The sequence below is a fragment of the Mustela nivalis genome (assembly GCF_964662115.1).
Source record: "Mustela nivalis genome assembly, chromosome: 6".
In the NCBI taxonomy this organism is placed as follows: Eukaryota; Metazoa; Chordata; class Mammalia; order Carnivora; family Mustelidae; genus Mustela; species Mustela nivalis.
In genome coordinates this window covers 114,021,451-114,041,022 of record NC_139025.1, presented here as the reverse complement: position 1 = coordinate 114,041,022, position 19,572 = coordinate 114,021,451, and the positions used below count along the sequence as shown (strand labels likewise).

The window sequence follows — 19,572 nt, the reverse complement described above, 5'->3', positions numbered from 1 at the left end:
ATGCCGCCACAGCGAAATCCTGGCCCACGTCAGCCTGAGATCCTGGTGAGAAGCCCTGTGGGCTGGAGGCCTGGGTAGCTGCCAGTGAGGACGCCCAGCCAGTCCTTTGGCTCCAGGTCTGGGTGGTGGGAAGTGAGCTTCCTGTCAGCACCTGGCGCCCACTTGTCATCTGGGTGAATAAGCCACGTGGCACATGGGTCCCTCGGCCTCAGTTGAGCCTTCAGATGACTGAGCCCCCAGTTGACATCTTGACTGAAAGCACATGTCAGCCAGAAGCATACAGTGATGCCGCTGAGTTCCTGGCCCACAGAAATGGACCTGATGGAGGTCTGTTGTTGTTCTAAGCCACTACCTTTTGGGGCAATCTGTTCCATAGCGAGAGAGAACCTGCACAGCCCCAGATGGAAGTTGCTGTGTCATAGAATGTGCTTGTACAAGTTTTAATCGCGTGTGTAGTGTAGAGAGGCAATGTTCATCCATCCATAACAGAGGAGCTGGGTCTGATTTGTCTGACCACTTCTCCATCTGGGTAGTAGCTAGGGAGATGAGTGGATCTCCCTCCTCAGAGGCCCTGGAATGGGGTTCAGACTCCCCCAGTGCTGTTGGGAGAAGACTGTCCACACCAGCAGCCAGCGTGTCCAGACCGACCCCGAAGGATTTCCCAGTGCACTGTCTCTGGTGAATCCAAGTGCCCTAGACACTGGCCGGGGCCAGCAGGCACCTGGGGACTCCTGGCACAAGCTGACCCTCTTCCCGCCAAAGGGAGTCCTGCTACCCTGACCTGGCTGTGTGAGCCACTGTCACACGTGCAATTACATTTAACCAGGCCACTGGAGAGCTTCAATCTGTTGACCGAAGTGACAGAAATTCATTCTCTTATTTTTTTCCAATCATTGTGTGTAAAAAAGATTTTGCAGTGTCATTTCTCTGCTTGCTCCAATCTTTGTTAAGAAAATGAACTGCTGGGGCTGGATGTCTGTTTTATTCAGAGTCCTTTAGCAACCCCCAGATGACGGGGGCCACTTGGATGTTCTGGACCCTGGGAGATTGAATTGCTCTGGCCAAGGATTTTTTCCTTTTTATTTTTAAATTATTTTTTTATGGTGTTTCTTTTTTCAATGGAAGAATAATTGACATACGATATTGTGTTAGTTTCAGGTGTACAAGGTACTGTATTTGATATGTATACACATTAGGAAATGGTCACCACAGTGATTCTATTTACCATCTGCCACCAGGCAAAGTTGTTACAATAACATTGACTGTATTCCTTATGCTGTATTATATCCGTGTGTTATTTATTTTGTAGCTGAGACTTGGCACTTCTTAATCCCATTCACCTAGTTTGTTCATCCGCCATTCCCCTCCCCCTGACAACGGTCAGTTTGTTCTCTGTATCTATGAGTCTGTTTCTGTTGGGTTTCTTTGTTTGTTTTGTTTTTGTTTTAGATTTCACACATACGTGAAATCAGATGGTATTTGTCTTTCTGTGACTGACTTATTTCACCTCACATAACACCCTCTAGGTCCATCCATAGCATTGGAAATGGAAAGAGCTCATTCTTGTTTATGGCAGAGTAATATTCCAGTGTGCCTGTTGGCCATCTATATGCCTTCTTTGAAAAAAGAAAAAAATGTTCATTTAGGTCCTCTGCCCATTTTTAATCAAACTGAGTTTTATGAGTTCTTTTTCTATCTTGGGTGTTAACCCTTCCTCAGATAATGGCATTTGCAAATATCTTTTTCCATTACTTAGGTTGTTTTTTGTTTCGTTGATGGCTTCCATCATTGCATAGACGTTCTTTTAATTTAATGTAGTCCCATCATTTTATTTTTGCTTTTGTGGTCCTTGCCTGAGGAGACAGATCCAAACAAATATTCCTAAGACCAATGTCAAAGACCTTCCTGCCCATGTATTCTTCTAAGAGCTTATAGTTTTGGTTCTTTTTTTTTTTAAATTTATGTATTTATTTGTCAGAGAGAGAGAGAGCGAGAGCGAGAGAGAGAGACTGTGAGCACACAAACAGGGGGAGCAGCAACTAAAAGGAGAAGCAGGTTCCCTGGAGCAGGAAGCCCAATGTGGGACTCGATCCCATGACCCTGGATTCATGACCTGAGCCGAAGGCAGCTGCTTAACCGACTGAGCCACCCAGACATCCCTAGTTTTGGGTCTTATACTTAAGTCTTTAACCCATTTGGAGTTTGTTATTGTATGTGGAGTATGTAAGTGGTCCAGACTCATTCTTTCGCAGGTAGCTGTCCAGTTGTCTCAACACCACATACTGAAGAGATGGCCTTTTTCCCATGGTAGATTCTTGCCTCCTTCTTTCCATATAAGTCCAGGTTTATTTCTGTTCCACTGATCTATGTACCTGGATTTGTGCTGGTACCACACTGTTTTGATTACTATAACTTTGTAGTGTCGTTTGAAATCTGGGAGTACAATACCTCCAGTCTTGTTTTTCTTTCGCAAGGTTGCTTTGGCTATTTGGGGTCTTTTGCAGTTCCATCCAAATTTTAGGATAAAAACTACCTTCTAGGTCTGTGGGAAATGCTGTTGGAATTTTCACAGGGATTGTATTGAATCTGTAGATTGCTGTAGGAAGTATAGATATTTTAACAATATTAATTTTTCCAGTCCATAAGTATAGAATATATTTCACTCGTGTCATCTTCAGTTTCTTTCATCACTGTCTTCTAGTCTGCAGCATGGGGTCTTTCACCTTCTCTGTTAAATTTATTCCTAGATATTTTAAAAAATTAAACTTTTTTGGGAAGGTTTTACTTATTTATTTGAGACACAGAGAGAGAACATGAGCAGGCTGAGGGGCAGGGGGAGAAGCAGACTCTCTACCGAGTAAGGAGCTGGATGCGGGACTTGATCCTGGGACTCCGGGATCATGACCTGAGCTGAAGGCAGACACGCACCAACTGAGCCACCCAGGTGCCCCCTAGATATTCTATTCATTTTGATGCATCTGTAAATGGGATTGCTTTCTTATTTGCTCTTTCTCATGGTGTGTTATTAATGTATAGACACAGCAGATTTCTTTGTATCTTGATTTTGATCCTAAAATTTTACTGAATTCATTTATTGGTTCTAATAGTTTTTGAGTGGAGGTTTTATAGTTTTCTGTATATGGTATCATGTCATCTTGAATAGTGACAGTTTTACTTCTTCCTTTCCAATTTGGATGACTTTTATTTTTTTCTTGTTTGATTGCTGTGGCTAGGAGTTCCAGTATTATGTTGAATAAAAGCAGCAAGAGTGGGCATCCTTGTCTTGTTCCTGACCCTAGGGGAAGAACGTTCAGCTTTTCACTATTGAGTATGATGTTAGCAGTAAATCTGTTATACATAGCCTTTATTGTATTAAGGTACATCCCTCTAGACCTAATTTCTTGGGAGTTTTTATCATGAATGGACATTGAAGTTTGTCAAATGTTTTTTCTGCATTTATTGAGATGATCATATGATTTTTATCTTTAATTTTGTTAATGTGCTTTATCATGTTGACTCACAGATATTGAACCATCTTTGAATCTCTAGAATAAATCCCAATTATCATGGCGTATGCTCCTTTTCATGTATTATTGAACGTGGTTAGATAATACTAAGGATTTTTGCACCTATGGTCATTAGGGATATTGGTTTATTATTTTCTTTTTTTTTGTAGTATTTGTCTGGTTTAGGTATCAATAATGCTGGCCTTGTAGAATGAGCTTGGAAGCATTCCTTCCTCTTCAATTTTTTTGGTAATAGTTTGCATAGGATAAGAATGAACTCTTCTTTGAATATTTGGTAGAATTCACCTGTGCCGCCATCTGGTCCTGGACTTTTGTTTGTTGGGACTGTTGTAATGACTGATTCAGCTTCATTAATAGTGACTGACCTGTTCAGATTTTCTATTTCTTCCTGATTCGGTCTTGGAAGGTTGTATGTCTTTGAGAATTTATCCAGCTCTTCTGGGTTTGTCCAATTCGTTGGTATATAAAAAATTCAGAAATTCAGGAGTGCTGGAGGATAGTGTTCAAATCAAAAATAATTTGAGGAAGAAGGGAAAAAAGAAATCATTGGCTCTCATAAATGGGCAGTCCAGGGGTTGGCTTCTGACTGGTAGAACCAGGGGTCATTTGAAGGCATCATGACTGTCTCTTTCTCTTCTCCTTGGCTTGTGTCGTTTCTGACTTGCTGTGTCCTTTGCCTGGATCCTTTCCATGGAGCAGACAAAACGGCAACTGGCAGTTTTAGATTCATATTCTCTCAAACTAGCAATAGCAATCGAGAGAGGTCATTTTCCCTGTTAGCTCTGGCAGAAAAGCCTTAGGACTGCCTGTAGTTGGCCGTGTCGGAATCATTTGTGCCTCCCTGAATTAATCACCGCCTGGAGTTTCAGAGGGGTGATCTGATTCACGGGGGCCTGGACTGAGCTGTTACCTAGAGATGATGGAGTCGCATGACCAGCAGGTCCATCAGGACCAGCAGGGATGGGGGAGCAGGAAAACTGGATATGTTATCAGAGGAGGGAGATAGGAAAGTGCAATGGGCCCTCAAAACTTGGGGAACCAGAGTCCATAACAAGCCCCTGATGGACAGCCTTCCTGTGTGGGTCTTTAATATATTTTGTTAAAAGATCGACTTATTTCTTGGAGAGAGTGGGGGGGGGGTGGTGAGGGAGGGAGGGAGAGAGAGAGAGGGATCTCCAGCAGACTCTTCACTGAGGGCAGAGCTTGACATGGGGCTTAATCCCACCACCCCAAGATCATGACCTGAGCTGAGATTAAGAGTCAGACCCTCAACCAACTGAACCACCCAGGTGCCCTGGCTCTTTAGACTAATTCCTCCATCTCCTCCCCTAGAGTGTGGGGCTCTTCCAGAAGAGCTGACTCAGGCTAGGTTTGGGGGTCCACAGCCACACTGATCTCGAGCCCCCATTTCGCTGGCAACTATTTTGGTTTTGCTCCAGCACACATGACATCCCTCCTTTGGCTCTCAAGTCTGCCTCATCTCATGCCTCAGTGCAATGGCTGGTTTCAGGGGGGGAAGCTTCACCTGGCCAAGTTTCAGTTTGGGCACAGCCCTGGATGTAGTAGAGGTGCTCAGAAAGGATGTGCCTCATCCAACCTCCCAGTCACAAGTCCTCCCCACCTCCGTGACCTCTCGCATCAGAGGCTTCCAGAAGAGTCCAGCATGAGGAAAGGATGTGTGGCCCAGAGCTGGCACGCCTCAGGCAAATGAACGAGGGAGTGAATGAATGAATGAGTGTGTGGGTGGACTGACAGACTGCGCTAAACTTCAGAAGGAGGCAAAAAAATAAGATGCTCTATTCCCAACATGGATTGGCAAACGGCGTCTCTGCCCAGCTCGAGTCTGGGAGCTCTCATATCCCAAATCAATTTTCAGACTTAGAACAAAAATGCATATCTATTTCTCTCCGGTTCTCTCTGCCTCCCCTCCCGAAAGAACACGTCTGCGGGGACAGATGGCCCTGTGTCAGCGTCCCTGTGTGATATTGATGTGAACAGCGAAGGGAGGCGTTGTGTTTCATGGCTGTAAAAATAGACGTGTGTTAGGAATGCATGAAGTCAGACCCCCCCCCCCTCCTCTGGCCATGCCGGGCGTGCTATTCTAAACCTAGCCCTCATGGGTTTGGTATCCAGCCGCCCGGCATGGCAGAACCATGGTCTGGAACTTGACATTTAAAGGGTCTGAAGGAAATAGAAGGAGGCATGGAGATTTCTTTTTTTAAGTCAGTCTGGCTATTTCTGAATGGGACATGCCAAGGAAATGGGAGATCGAATTCACAGCATTTTAGAACCATAGCGTCTGAGAGATGGAGCAGGGGCTTTATGAGCTGTTCTGTCTGGTTTCCCTCCTGAGGCAGGGATTCCTTCCATAGAGACTCTGACGATTGTCTGGTTTCTGCTTGTATACCTTGAGTGACAGGACACTCATTACCCCAAGGGACAGCGTTTTGTTATCAGGTGCTGTTGGACACATCTAGCTGCTACTGCATGGGACGCCTGGGTGGCTCAGTTGGTTGGACACATCTAGCTGCTACTGCAAAAATACTTTCAAGAAAATATTGCGTTGATGTCTGTCTCTCTGAAATGTCTCTGCGGCCACCCTGGGGTTCAGGCCCCTGTTCGTGGCATTAAAATATACAGCCACTGGTATTTCTCGGGCCGCGGCTCTCTGCTCAGCCCTGCACGAGGAGCTGCAGAAGTTAAAAAAGAAGACATAGTTTCCAAAAGCCAGCTAGCGCACAATCTGGGGAGATAATGAACATGTGTGGAATAATGAGATAGTGCACAGCGACAGCATATTATTAAATTTGACATTGTGTGATACTGCCTGTTTCCTTCCCAGTTTAAATCAGCGGCAATTTTCGCCACCCCCATGTCGATTAATGACACCTACATTTTAGCAGGCTCTCTGGCTTGGGGGGCTTGGAACGACCTTGACTTACTCTTGTTTGCTCTCCATCCCCGTCTGGTCTCTCATGGAGTCCTGTGGGGGGCGGGGGGCAGGGGGAGGTCTCTCAAACACCCCCTACCCCCATCTCTGCTTACACGGTCTTCACAATCTCCCGCTTGAGGCTTAAGACTTGCTTCTAGTTTGGCATGATATTCCTCTCCTCAGACTGCCTTCTGCTTATACCTCCTCCACGTGGTTTCCCGTGCCCCCACCCCCCATTTCTCCAAAGCCTTTTGCTTGCTCCCGTTCATGCCCCTTTTCTCTCCTGCCTCTCTTTTTGTCCAAATTCCATTGCTTCTTCGAGGTCTGGCAGAAACTTACCTTCTCTGTGGTCCCTGCATCTCTGTATGGACAAGTTATATATTTTCCGATGGTTGCAGTTTTCTCTGTAGCAAAACTGCCAGTCGCCCCTTGGATCAGCTCTTGGCTTTCAAAGCTCATAGACCATATGCTGGAGAAGAAAAAAAAAAAGGCTTGGTGTCCTAAGACCTGGGTTCAAATCATGACTCTGCCACTTACGAGTGAGTTGTGCTTGCAGGCAAATCAAAGACTCTCATTGGCCATTGGTGTCCCCATCTGCATATTGTGGGAGGGATTCTACATATCGCCCTGGGGTTGCTGATTAATTGAGATCATGAATGTGGGGAGTCTTTTTCGGATATGCAATGGCTCACAGGAATTGGTTGCTACTATGGCTATGTCTCCTTTTATTTTATTATTTTTTAAAGATTTTATTTATTTATTTGACAGAGATCACAAGTAGGCAGAGAGGCAGGCAGAGAAGGTTGGGGGAGAAGGCTCCCTGCTAAGCAGAGATCCCGATGCGGGGCTCAATCCAAGGACGCTGGGATCATGACCAAGGACCCTGGGATCTTGACCTGAGCTGAAGGCAGAGGCTGTAACCCACTGAGCCACCCAGGTACCCCCATTGAGCCACCCAGGCACCCTCACTATGTCTCCTTTTAAAAGAGGAGGCAGCTGGGCTTGTACCCTTTTTTATATCCTTGGAATTTATATCAGCAACAGCAATTTATATCACCTGCTGTTTATCTAGCCTTGTTCAATTGAGCTTAGGGGGTTAGAAGTGAAGGCATGGTTGGTTTCTAGCCAACGAACTTATACGCTCTGGGGAGATAATGAACACATGTGGAGTGCTGAGACTGTGAGATTGGACAGGGTGCTATTAAATTTGACTTTGTGTGAGCCTGCCTAAAAGCCGGTTGGGACTCTGGGGTGGGAGGTGCTGGCAGAGCTTGGTTGATGGGGGAAGACTTCCTGGAGGAGGCAGCCTGGAGCCAGATCTTGAAGGCTGGGTAAACCCTGGGTAGGGGAAGAAGAAGCAGGAGGGTAATCCAGGCTGGGAGATTTCTCTGTAGAACACTGATCACCCGGTCCAGGGTTAGACCACAGAGGGACTCCCTGTCCGTCAGGAGCTGTGCTGGGTGAGAAGGTGGGGATGGGGTGTGGCAGTTCAGAGGTAGTTTCTCATTTGCAGATGAGAAAGACTGCAGCTGGGGTCTCTAACTCGGGAGGGAGGGGCCGGGTGCTTGCATTTGCAACTTGCATTGGAAATACTACTCAGGAGTTCCATTTTGGATCTAGTGTTCTCTGGTTTGACTTCGTCTGGCTTCCTGGAGAGTCACACACGTGTTGGGGGGACTCATGAGCATTGCCTCCCACTGGGCAGATACCAGGCATAACCAGGCAGTGGGGGACTCAGAGCGTGGTCCAGTGGCATGGCCAGAATGATGCACTCACAGGGAGATTACATATGAATTTGGAGAAGCTATGGAGGAGATAGCTAGTGGTGATGTTGCCAGGGCTAAGCCCCCTAAGATCCATCTCTAGGTAAGACCTGGGACTTGGAAATGCCTAGGTCTTCTTGTTATCAGCCCCACGCATTTTCTGGGGTGAGTCATTCATTTACGTGCTCTTATTGCCAGTGGGTCACCATTACCCAGTTCCTGGTGGAGTTAGAGATAAGCTATCAGGAGTCCTTTCCGGTGGTGTCTCCTGTCCCACCTTTATAGCCGCTGCATTTCAAGGAACCTTTGCCTGCAGCCTATTTAGGGGATGGGGTGCTGAAGGCTGCTAAGCTCAGGATGAGAGCAGGTGATAGCAGAGCCCTTGCGGAGGCTCACAGCCTCCTTTGTTCTTGTATTTGCCCAGCCTTGAGCAAACAAGTCACAGTAAACTACGCTGCATTTGGATATTGGAAATGCAAAGAGAAAGTGTCTGGAAGAACAATAAAGGAGTCAGAGCAGAGGCGACGGGTGCGTGCAGGAGATTACATTGTTTAATTCCCCTCAAAGGCAAGGTGGTTTCCCAAACGAGCAATGGTTATTTGAAGCCTGGTTGGAGTGGGGGGGGGGGGGGAATGCCTGGTGTCGGTGTTTCGCTCTTTCCAACATGAAACTCATTTGCCTGGATGCTGACTCAGAATTTGCAGGCAGGACGTAGGCACCCAGTTTAGCTCAGCCCCCGTGAACGACAGAAGAAAACATCAGGCCTCAGGAGCTCCAGCCTTGCTGGGGAGGAAAATCAGGTAAGAACAAAGCAGTTGGGGAAGCATAAGGGGCTCAGCCAAAAGGCAGTGTCTCCATAGGGCTCAGATGCGGGGAAAGCCTCTGTCTTCCCTGTGCCAAGCAGTTGCTTCTTCCCTCTGTCCGCACTCTGCAGTCCTTGGCTAGCACAGACCTGCATTTGTACCTTCACGTAGTCAATTACACATCTGTCTCTCTCATTAGACCTGGGGTTGGCGCACTATAGCCTGGGTGATTCTTGTAAGTGAAGGTTTAGTAGATCATGGCCGCCCTCATTCATCTGCTCACGGTCTCTGGCTCCTTTGGTGCCGGGAGGGCAGAGCTGGGTTCTGGGAACAGAGATAGTCTGCAAAGCTGAAAACACTAGCCATCCAGCCCTCCTCGGGGAAGGGTGGCCAACTTTTAATTAGACAATAGGCAGATGGAGGGCAGGGGACTGGCTCTTCCTCCTTTTCAACCCCTAGGCACAGTGCTTTGCACACTAATGCTTAATTAAAAGAAGTGTCCAGGCAGGGGAGAGTGAAGAGCATCCAGGGAAACAGTTCAATTACTTAAGAGCAGGAGCCGTTTTCAAGGACTTTAAAAGCCTTCATTTACATATACAGAGTTGATAAGCTAATTGCACAACAATCTTGTCCTAAATTAAAGCAGCCCCTCAGGTCTCATTAGATAACACCTTGTTAACCCAGTTCAAGGAAACCCGCTGTTTCTCGATGATAATAAAAGTTCAATTTCCATAACCCAGACTCTTTCTCTCCCCACCACCCTGATCCCTCTTTAGTCTGAATGAGATGTCAGGTAGACGTTTCCCCTGAAGTGGAGACACCCAAGCAGATAACCCAGCATAGTGTTTCTGGAACTGTAGAGGCTGGTGAGCGGGGCACCGTTTCTGGCATTTTGCAGTATAGACCAGGTGCTCAGGGACCGGGAGCATCCCCAGGGTCTAAGTGATCACGACATGGAAATTTTAAACGTTGCCTCTGAAATTAACATTCCTTGCAACAGAGCAAAACCAATATGAAAGAATGTTTAATTAGAAGTCTACGAAACAAATGACATTATGCTATCTCCGACTCCATTCTTCAAGTTAGTTTATAAATGATATTAAACGAGGACGTGAGTACATTTTAAGGTGTTTGGCGGGGTGTAAGGGTGGGGCCTCTAGATGGGGAGATGGGTGCAGAGAAGTATACACATTTTGTGGGGTCCAAAAGTCAGAATTTTAGGGGCTCTCTTTAAGGGTATGGATATAGGGCAGTATCTTACTTCTGTAAATGCTACACAAATGTTCTGCAAACGTTACTTTGTGGGGTGGATGGATATAACTGGTGAACATTTTGTTAGAGTGTTTCCAGAGCCTTGCAAAGACCTAGGTGGGAGGCCCTGAAGTTTAGGTTCTATGGGTCTTATAGTGACCACTCCCCTAAGCGACTGGGTTGTTAGATCAATGGAGTCAAACAAGCTTGGGAGGAAGCCCTGTCAGCACAGGATTGGAGAGTCACAATTCTTATAACTTTTTAAAGGTTCTGGCAGGGATGCCTGGGTGGCTCAGTTGGTTAAGCAGCTGCCTTCAGCTCAGGTCATGATCCCAGCGTCCTGGGATCGAGTCCCACATCCGGCTCTTTGCTCCGCAGGGAGCCTGCTTCTCCCTCTGACTCTGCCTTCCACTCTGTCTGCCTGTGCTTGCTCTCGCGCTCTCTCTCTGACAAATAAATAAATAAAATCTTTAGGAAAAAAAAAAATAAATAAAGGTTCTGACAAGTCCTGTCGTTCAGAATATTATTTGATCCAGAGTTTCTGAACCTTGTTCTTGCCATAGAGACCCTCTCTTGGGGAAATATTTTCAAACAACTGAGAAGCAGGCTGGGAATGGCTGACTTTGCCCCCATCCCTTCCTTACCCCTTCCCAATCCCATTTGCCTTTCTGAAGGAGCTAACTGGGGCAAGGACTCCAACCCTCCGGCTGTCTCAGGGCGGAGCTGGGACCCTCCCCAGCCTGGGATTGCAGTCACCGCCTGTCAGCAAGGTGCTTTTCCCGCAGGGGCTGGCTGAGAGGCGAGGACAGGGTCTGGCCTACTCAGAAGGGGGTTCTCATGTAATAAAATACTTTTCCTAAAAAAAAAAAAAGTTCTGTAGCTCAGACTTTCTCTTCCTCAGAATTTTAAAAGAATGGGGCATTTTGACTCAAATGAGGGCAAAGGGGGTTGACGTATGAATTCCTGAGTCTCACATTTTTTTTTAATATATTTTTATTATTATTTATTTATTTGACAACAGAGATCACAAGTAGGCAGAGAGGGAGGAGAAGCAGGCTCCCCACTGAGCAGAGAGTCCAATGCGGGGCTCGATCCCAGGACCCTGGGATCATGACCTGAGCTGAAGGCAGAGGCTTTAACCCACTGAGTCACCCAGGCACCCCCCTGAGTCTCACTTTCTATTAGCACTGTCTTGTTTTTTTCTTTGAGTTTGGTGCAAGACTGGTGACATAATTTCAGGTCCCTGTGCAAAACGAAAATGCTGGGGGGCCCCGTTCAGAAATTATGTCAAGAGAGTGACAGCCAAGCACGAAACCACGTGGGGGCCCCTTCTGAGCTCAGGGCCTCAGTGACCCAGGAGGCCAGTCATGGTCTGGGTGTATTTGTGTTTACTCATTTACTCATTTCAAAGATCAAGGTTCTCAAGGACCTGTAAAGTCTGTTGGGGAGACCCAGGGGTGTAGGGGAAGGACTGTGATCTTAGCATAATGGGCCACACCTGGGTACCACGTGGAGGAGCGTTTTGGGGGGGGGGGCGGGTCAGTAACTGAGCTTAGAGTCACTCAGGGAGGCTGTGTCGTTCACATTATCATTATAATTAGCTGCTGCTCCTCCCCTGAAAACAGGGCTCCAACTTGCGTGTTACCCAAACAGTGCTAGCTACCACAGTTCCAGGTGGATGGGGTCAGCTTGCAACAGCTCTCTCTTCCTGGCTTGTAATAATTAACTCTTCTATCAGGGGACTCCGTCTCATTGTATCCCTGTAAACAGTTGGTAATTAGGAGCATTGCAATGGGGTGAGAAAGTGGGAACCCAGGAGGGAACAGCTTCCCTGGTTCTGAGGGCCTGCCTTTACAGCAGCATCGGGAGTCGGGGGAGTGGGGGGAGTGGGGCGTGGGTGGGGAGATGGACCAGAAGTAGAATGGGGGCCAATCCTTTTACTGCCTCCTGACTAAGCCTTCCAAGTGCAGGGAGTTGGGGGAGGGTGGAGGGTGGGGTTTCTCAGCAGGTAAGGCTAGCAGTGCTTTTTTTAAAAAAAGATTTTATTCATTTTTTTGACAGACAGAGATCACAAGTAGTCAGGCAGGCAGAGAGAGAGGAGGAAGTAGAGTCCCTGTGGAGCAGAGAGCCCGACGTGGGGCTCAATCCCAGGACCGTGGGATCATGACCTGAGCGGAAGGCAGAGTCCCCAACCCAGTGAGCCACCCAGGCACCCCTAGGAGGTGCTTTTGATAAGGGTTTTCTGGGCTTCCGTGCCCCAGTGTGGATTCAGAAAGGGTTGGAGGCACACTCTGAGCTGTTCTGAACTGCGCACAAACTAAGTTCATGCGCACCGGGCTCCTGCCTCCCGTGTGTTCTACCTGGGAAGCCTGGTCCAGAAGCAGGCGCTGTACCGCTCCCGCCCCAGACAGAATCTCCTCCAGGTCTGCAGAGCGGCAGGAAAGGAGGGACGTTGTTCGACAGCTGTGGGAGCCAAGTATGGAACCTAAGAGTGACCAGAGAAGGTGGTGGTGGTGTGCATGTGCCCTGTTTTCTTCCCTTCAGGCCACTGAGGGCATCCTCTCCTGACCCTTGAAAACAGCAGTGGTTTTTACGGAACAAGCTTCCTCGTTTTTAGTTTTTACTCTTTTTGGCTCGTGACATTGAGCCTCTGCGTCACTCTCTTGGAGCTAAGGGAGAGAGCTGGGGAAGGGGGGGCTCTGCCTGTGCTCTGTGGGGGTGGCGAGATCAGTGGGGCACCCCCTGGAAGGCCCAGGAGGCAGGACAGCCGCAGGGGACAGGGGACGCAGGCCAAATGCGAGACCTAAAATCCCTTTCTCTAAGGGGGGAGGGGGAGACACTCTGTACTGGTCCAGAGGCGAGGCCATGCGGATTGGGGAAATACAGTTACCTCTCCACACCTGCCCTCCTCGACGACCCCCCATGTCATGCGTCCTCGTCCTCGTATTTGCTCTCCTGTCCCCAGAACAGATGGTTTTGAGATGCCCTTTGTTGAGATAGTCCTTTCACGGAGGGTATGTTTGTTAATCATGAGGTTGAGAGCAAGGGTGTCAACACAGGTACAATTTACCTGGCTCTTTCTAATTGCAGTAGAGAAGCCCTAATGGATTAATAACTTTAGTGGGGGTGGGGTGAAGTAGGTCACTACCCCCTTCTCTTTGGAGGCTGGCTTTCGCTTGTCAGTGCTTCTGCCTCGAAGACCCAGCCTCCTCTGCCCATTTCCTTAGTGTCACAGGTGGCTTGCTCCCTCCCTGTCTGACCTACTGGGCGACCCAAGGCAAGTCCCTTCCTGTCCTAGGGTTTCCTCTGCCCGATCTGTAAGCAGAGGGCAATAGACCATCTCTGCGATGGGGAGGGGTCGGGTGGAGGGGTGCTTTGTCCTTATAGCCTTCTCGCTGCAGAAAGCGGGGATGGGCCTATGGAAGAAGGTAGCCTGAGAAACTTTCCAGGGCCATGCTCTTAAAAACAATGCGTTTCTCCACTTTGTGGTAAAACCTCCATGCTGACCTCAGTCTGATGTTAGGTTTTCTAGGCTAGGCTGGTGGATGTCCTCACTGGGGACAGGGGCATCTCCCACAGCCTCATACTGGCAATGACAGCTCGTGCTAGGGTCCGTCCTGCCCATGTCACAGAGATGATAATGAGTCCTTACTATTTACTGAGGGCTTTACGGTGGGTGAAGGACAGTGCTGAAGGGCCGAGACACAGTACCTTATTTCATCCCTTGTACTATTATTTCCGTTTTACAGGGAGGAGTGCTGAAGCTCAAAGAACGCAGGTAACTTGCCCACGCTCACAGAGCTAGCAGGTTGCCGAGCCGGGATTTCTAGCCCACACTCTTGACTACTCGCCGACCTCCTTCCGTTCGGTGCCTGTTTAAAGGGCCATTAAAATTGGGAATGCTCCTTCTCCCAGCCACAGCCTTCTTTGATTCTTCTTATCATGGTGAAACCAGACACCCAAAGTCGGAGATGACCAAAAGGGTTTATATTCTCTCTCTATTCTTGTAAGTTGCAGTGCCCAGTGACAGCCTGGATTACCCTCACTGCTCAGGGCCCCTGCTGGAGACGGGCTTCAGTCTTCTGAATGGGTCAGCACTCAGCACGGGTTTGCCCCTTCCTTTCTGGGGGCGGGGGCCGTGGTTGTGGTGTGGCTGAGTTACTCCTTCCTATGCCTGGCCTCTACCTGCTTGGCCAAGGGACTGGGCCAGGCTGGGGAAGGGGGTGGGAGGCCAAGGGAGAAGGGCTTCTTTTTCCTGTGGCTTTTCTTGAGGAGAAGTTGCAGACCAGTGGTGCTCTCCGATCACAGCCCTTTTACCTCATTTGGAACGGTGAGGAGCAAGTACAGTTCACTCTGTTCTTTTCCAGAAATTCCAAAAGGCAAGCAAGCATGGTTTTTAGACTTTTCAAGGAATTTACAAACATCACATATTCCCTCCTCTGTCTGTCTTCTGTGCAGTCACTCTCCTGGAACAACAGTGGGTAGCCATGGTTGTGGTCCGTGCCACTGCCACGGGGTAATGTTGGAGGGTCTTGGGCCCCGGATGGGGCATCCCACAAAATGCCCAACTTCTGACCCCAGGAGCTGCGTCTTCTGGCTACAGAGTGTTCTCCCAACCCGAGTGAGCTTTCCGGCCCGAGGCTTTGCATATGCCCAGCAGGGTCTGTGTGCTCCTCTTGGAAGAGGCAGAAGCTGAGGCCCAGGGAGGTGAGGAACGGAGGCCATCCAAGTGGAACCAACAGCTGCAGCAACACCGGGTTCCTTGGCCCGGATTCCGGGATTCTTTCCACCGACCAGCTCTCCTGTACGGACAGCTCAGGGATCAAAGAAAGCACCTTGATTTCAGATTTTCTTCTCCTCTGACTCACGTTCAGGAGACTTGCCTCCTTCTAGCTTGGGCTTTGTACCTAGAAAGTTTCCATCCGAGGCTGCTACCTCCAGGAGGAACAGAAGGTCCCAGTGGGACTTAGGAAAAATGAGATCAGTCCCAGGCCCCGATCTCTCTGAAAAGTTGTTATTGAATTCTGTGTGTGGCCCTGACCTGGATTTAAAGATTTGCAAGAAGACAAATTCCAAACAGATGCCCATTAGGGCCCTGACAGCCGCAGCTTAAAGATAACATTTACATTCTGCTGGGGTGTGGATCTCTCTGTTCCCCGCTCAGCCCCTCTCCCGCCTCCGGTGGGATCAATACCTCGGCTGAGGTTACATGGAGGTGGCCACATTCTTTTAAGCTGTTTGCTCAGTGCTTGGTTTGCTCTGCTAACATGCCAGGCACTTCTTCCAACAGGCCTGTTTGCCCAGTATTAGGGCTGTTTGCCGAAACACCTACCCCAATCCGAGGGGGCTCAGCTTTCCAAACAGTTGGTCCCCACATCTGTCAATCAATAACGCCAATCGGGTTCCTGATATGGACAGCAAGTGTGGCCAAGTCCAATATTTGCCCAAACACCGCCCCTTCCCCCTGCACCTGACTCTCCCTCAGCCTGACAAGGCCGACATTCGCCAAACGCACAGGCTGCTGGGAAGAGGCAATGTTGGCAGGCAGGGAGCTGATTCCAGGAAGGAAGGGCACACGAACAAACACGATCGCTCCTTTATGGAGGTAATTTACTGAAATGCATGGTGATTACCTGCTCATCCAGCCCTGGCGTCATTAAAAATGGCAGGCTCGGGGCTCTGGTTTCCCTGGGGCTGGCAGAAGAAAGTGGATCTCAAGTTGTGAAGATGGAGGTTGGATCCGGGGGTTGGCTTGGCATCGCAGGTGACCAGAGGGACATCAGGCCATTATCAAACCCAGGAAATCAGCTCTGAAGAAGGACGAAATGTTCACGAGGGAGAACATACCCTCAAAGGACGCTGATATTTAGTGGGTGCAGTTTTTTCACAGATTCGGACTTAGTAGGTTGGTTCACAATATTGTGAATGCACTAAGTGCTCCTCAGTTGTTCTCTTTCAAATGGTTAATTTTATGTCATGTGAATATCACCTTAGTTGGGGGGGAAAAGAAAGAATGAATCCCAGGGAGCCCGGGAGGTTTACATTTGAGAGACTCTGATGCCTAACTCGGGCTTTGGCTCAGAGTAAACGCTTAATAAATGTTTATTGAAAGAACAATCTAACATTTGCACAGTCAACAAAGCTCTTTGTTACACATGAGCTCATTTCATCCTTAAAGAGCCCAGTGAGCTGGGCAGGGAGGAGAATTGTTCTGTTGTAAAGGAGAAACTGAGGCCGAGAGGGGAGAGTGGTTTGTGTAACGTCACAGGGCTAGTCGGGGTGGTACTGGGACTCAAGCCCAAAAGTCTCTGTGGCCAAAGTCTATGTTTGTACAGCCTTACTGTTGTGTCTACCTCATGACTTAACGAATATGACTTCCCCCTTCTTTTAGGGTATTGATTACTAAAAATACTTAAAAACTAGACTGTCCAGCAAAGTCACTGATTCTCCGTCCGAGTTCTACCACAGGACTTGAAAAATACTTGTTGACTCACTCAGTGGCAGAGACCAACCTCTGGTTGCCGCGGTGACTGTCCAGCGCAAAGCTCGGCTGATTAGGTATCAGTGAAGCCCAAGAACTCTGGCTGCGAAGCGTCTGGAAGAGGGAACTGGGGTCTGTGGGTGGTGACTCCCAGAAGGCATTGCTGGTGTCCTCTGGGTGCACAGCACCAATGGCACCGTGCGTGAGGGAGCCTGGTGCTGGTTGGGCCATCTTACCACTGTCACTTGTTGGTCTAGGTGGTGATAGTATGAACCCTTGATTAGAATTATGGAGAATTTCAAGACCATGATAGCTGAGCATGAAATCTAGTACATGTTGCTCTGAGGACAGGGTCTGAGAGACTGCACAGATCTCTGTCGTGTGGCCCCGGGGCAGGCATTGGCTGGCCTCCAGGGGAGCATCTGGGGGTGGGTCTGTATAAAGAGCCCAGGTGGGGGGCAGGAGGAATAGAAGACATCGCTTACTTAGGGCATCCCCCTTTTCTTGGGGAGAACTCCAGCATGCTTCCCCCTCACTTCAGGATCAGAGCAGCCTCCAGACCCACGTGGGTTTCCACCCTGGCTCTACTGCCCAGAATCTCTGTGACATGGGTTGGCACACTGAACCCCTCAGAGCCACTTGCTCCTTGGTTATAGAATAGTGCTTTTCTCATCTGGTTAGTGAGGGTCCAATGAGAAGATGCTGGGGTGCCTGGCGGGCTCTGTTAGTAGGGTGTGGGACTCTTGATCTTGGGGTTGTGAGTTTGAGCCCCACGTTGGCTATAAAGATTACTTAAAAATAAAATCTTAAAAAAGAATGAGAAGATTCCAAAGGGCCTGGCACAGTGCTGAATACACAGTGTCCCTCTTCGCAGACCATACCACCGCTTCTCCAGATGATGCGGGACTGAGTTTATCTCATCTGGACTTGAGTTGGCTGGCAAGAAAACACATAGGTGGATTGAAAAGTCAGATGCTTTCAGAGGCTAAGTGGAAAGTAGCTAGGAAGGAGAGAGGCTCCAGAGGCAAGGCTTAGGGAATGGTGGGGACTGTGGTGAACTGGAGGTTGGGGGCCCTACCTAATGCCACTGAACACGGAAGACCAAATTTATAGGGTAAGATGCTGCCGGTTCATTAGGGGGCGAGGGAGGCCATTTTGAGAACTTTCAAACAGTAAGTTGAAAACTGAGACATTACATCGACATTGAGAGGCGAACTTAAAATGCCATAAGGCTGCACTCGGTAAGTTATAAATGTGGCTCCTGGTGCCAAAGCAACAAGGTATCAGAGTCAGTCCATGCTTCTCATCATCTGCGCCAGAGAAATGGATCCACGTCCTGGGGGCCAGCTCTGAAAGACACCGCAGGGGGCTGTGAGGGTATCTCAGGCTGTGTATGAAGCATGGGGTGATGGGCACAGGCCTTGAGTGCAGGGGATCAGCACGTGCAGAGGAGTTAGAAAAAAACAAGTTTGACTGAAAAAAACCAAATTCAGTCTGCTTTGATTGTCACCTCGCCCTGGTGATTATACACAATGTCAGCGATAAAATTCTCTGTGAAAAATCTTTCCTTGGCCTAAGGTGTAAGCCAGTGGGGGTTCCTGACAGTAATAACAAGTCTGAGCATATAAGCCTCCTTATTACCGCTGCTTTAATAAACATTTTATTGTACAGCGATATTAATTTGGAGAACTTCCAGTTACGGAGTTGTGTGTCCCTCCTGCCCCGTGGTAGCACAAGTACCTGAGCTTAAAAAAGTAGATTTGATGCCGCTGATAGCGGAGCGATCGTAAAGGTGCAAGATGTAACCTGACTTCTTGCACGCTGCCACGCTGGGTAACCATGGGAATTGAGTTTTGTTTAAAATCTGAAATGACCAAAGAGGGCGCTTTGTGAGATGTAACGTTTTTGTTTAGTGAGTGCAGATTTTATTTTATTTTTTAAGATTTTATTTGTTTATTTGTCAGGGAGGGAGAGAGCACAAGCAGGGGGAGCAGCAGGTAGAGGGAGGAGTAGTGTCCCCGATGGATGTGGGGCTCGATCCCAGGATCCTGAGAGATTGTGACCAGAGCTGAAGGCAGACGGTTCACCTACGGAGTCACCCAGGCATCCCATAGCGAGTGCGTGTTTTAGCTCATGCTTGAAAAAAGTTAACTGAATCTGAATAATGTGTTCCAAGTGGAAACTTATTTTTTAATTGTTTTCAAAAGAACAAAATCCAGAAAAGGATTTTTATCAATAATTGGTATCTTTTGCTGACGTTTTAGTTTTAGTAAAACCCTCTTGTGAGTTCACTGGATAATTATTGACATAACTTATTATTCTATCAGACTGTAACCGAAGGATCAAAGTTCAAGCTACTGGGCCTGTGTCAACACCGTTTTAAGATAGTGGTGCTTTTTTGTCCTGTAGGGACTTGGAGTGACTTGCAGTGTCTTGTAGTATTGTGAAACTGGCCGCTGGTTTGTAATCATTCTGAGATTATAAAGAAACTTCAAGTGGGCACCTGTACCAACCTGAAATGACCTAAATTCAGTGGAGCTCAGCAAAGAAAGGGGGGAAGAAAGAAAGAGGAGGTGATTGAAACAATGTCTGGATGTATTAAGAGTATGTAACACTTTGGAAATCATGAGTAGTTATGGAGAATTCTGAAGAAATGACAATGGGCCTCTCAAGAGCACATGTAATACTGTTTCTCATTGCATATCATAATTTTTACAGAAAATAATTTTGTTGCTTGGAGGAGGAGTGAGTTAAAAATTGATCCCCCCTGGTGTCCATCTTTCTCCTTATGTTGCTGATTTGCCAGCTGTGGTCA

General features: G+C 48.1%; 1 long non-coding RNA gene across 1 annotated transcript; it reads left to right on the top strand.

The window, feature by feature from the left end:
* The first annotated feature begins 8,777 nt into the window (after positions 1 to 8,777).
* LOC309867202 lies at positions 8,778 to 16,698 on the top strand. The gene is made up of 4 exons (XR_014313038.1): positions 8,778 to 9,022; positions 14,026 to 14,054; positions 14,288 to 14,366; positions 14,644 to 16,698. It is a non-coding gene; the product is annotated as an uncharacterized lncRNA (long non-coding RNA).
* The last annotated feature ends 2,874 nt before the right edge of the window (positions 16,699 to 19,572 follow it).